Below are 1,864 nucleotides of genomic sequence, written 5' to 3'. Positions count from 1 at the left end.
TTTTCAGCTTGCTGGTAAACAGTACTTCAACTACCATTCCACTGTGTAATGGCAGTGACTGATGTGTACTATATGCAGTACTAATCAAGTACAGCCCTGACTGATACTTTATCTCCAGTGATAGGAAGGATAAGAATGTTGAAATGGACCCAGCAGGAAGAGAATCTCAAGTCATGGCAACTTTACTGAGCAGCACTCAGTTAAGTTCAGGAAACACCAGAAAGTTTTACCACCTGTCAATGAAGTAGTCAGTAAAATAAATACTACACTGAACAGTAGTGGAGGGAGAGCAGAGCTGGAAATAAGACCTTACTGGAGGGAATGAATCTAGAAATGTTAGAGTTCTTTCAATTGAAGAAATCAGATTTGGGAGGGATGTTCTGGACGTTTTCATCCATTTTTATTTCATCCAAAGAAACAAATCATGTCTTCTACCTGGACAGAACACGCCTTTAAAAAGTATTTAGAAAGAATCCAGGTCCTGAGGGGGTTGTGGCTGTGGCTGTTCTGGTTGGTGTTGAGGCAGGGCTGCTGAGGAGGACGCTGGTGTGGATGCTCTCTGTGTTGCTGATGGCATGGATGGAGTGCTGCTGAGCTCTGCAGCTGTCTGAGCAAGGCTGCAGCGTCTGGGTCTCGGGGCGTCCGTTCCCTTCCCTCAGTGTGTGGCTTGACCAGGGAACTTCCCAGCTCCTCCACAAACATTCTCCTCTTGCTCTTCTTGGTTGAGCTCCACTCCTGGTGGATGTGGGTCCACAACACCAATGTTTCTATGCAGACTCATCAAGGATGCTGCAAAACACAAGAATCCAACCCAAGACTTTCTCTTCAACCATGTTGAGGTCTTCATGGCTGGGATGATGCAGGTTCTCTTTCTTTTTTTTTTTGAATGTTAAATAATTAATGTTTATTATGTTTTGTTCCAGTGTTAATTTGATGATCTAAACCTGATATTTAGACAATCAGACAGCACAAAAACAGAAAATGCCACCATATCATTGAAATTTTCTGACATACAAATGAAGGTGTTGACTCTTTTTGTATAAGCACCTCCCCTCTGTAGGGCTGGTGGCGCAATGGACAACGCGTCTGACTTCGGATCAGAAGATTCTAGGTTCAACTCCTGGCCAGCTCACTTTAAACTTTATACTGAGAAGATGAAGTGAGAACCACTGATCAAAGTCACTGAAGTCCTCCCAGGTTCCCTCCTTGTCTGCTGGAAACATGAACACATGAATGATCCTGCTACCTCTCATGTTAAGCTGCACTTGACAGTGACAGCAGGAGAACAAAAATCCCAGTGTGTCATCAACATTTCCTGTCAAATCAATGATAGAAGCTGTTGAGTTTCTGTATCAGAACAAGGAGAAAGGAGCCCCAATGAAAGAGTGATGGTTCTTGATTATGATTTTGTTCTTCACTCCTACACCAGAGAGTGAAAGTGTGGGCTGGCTGGGAGCAACTGCCTGCTTCAGAGTGGGAGGAGCCTCAGGACTTTCCAGTGAGAGCTGCAAACTTCCACCAGCGCCCAGTGCCAGCAGGTCTTCATGATGGAGCTGAGAAGAGCACAACAACACCAGAGCACTGGAGAGGAGCACAACACTTCTTTGCTTCCTGGCCACTCTCATGTCTGTCTGTCCATCTGGAGCTGGGGGGAGGAGCTTCACATGTTTTTCTTTTTTAAAAAAGGGAATGACATGACTTCCTCTGTATGTTAGAATATGAACGACTAAAAATGTTCATCCCCAGTTCAAAGTTAGAATTAAATTTAAAGTAGAAAACTCTTCCCTCTTCAATCCTGTCACTCAGTGTTGTAAACTGTTTCAAACAAATTCTACTGTTCAACAGTTCAAGTGTTTCTAATGAA

The 1,864-nt window shown here is 43.8% G+C and overlaps 1 non-coding gene across 1 annotated transcript; it reads left to right on the top strand.

Annotated features, from left to right (window-relative positions):
• The first annotated feature begins 1,059 nt into the window (after positions 1-1,059).
• trnar-ucg (transfer RNA arginine (anticodon UCG)) lies at positions 1,060-1,132 on the top strand. Its single transcript has one exon. It is a non-coding gene; the product is annotated as a tRNA-Arg (tRNA).
• Positions 1,133-1,864: the final 732 nt, after the last annotated feature.

The sequence above is a fragment of the Aulostomus chinensis genome, chromosome 1 (genome assembly GCF_037954235.1).
Source record: "Aulostomus chinensis isolate RoL2024-O1b breed Wild chromosome 1, RoL_Achi_v1.0, whole genome shotgun sequence".
Classification (NCBI taxonomy): Eukaryota; Metazoa; Chordata; class Actinopteri; order Syngnathiformes; family Aulostomidae; genus Aulostomus; species Aulostomus chinensis.
The sequence above is the reverse complement of the archived record's forward strand: the minus strand, read 5'-3'. Positions and strand labels throughout refer to the sequence as shown.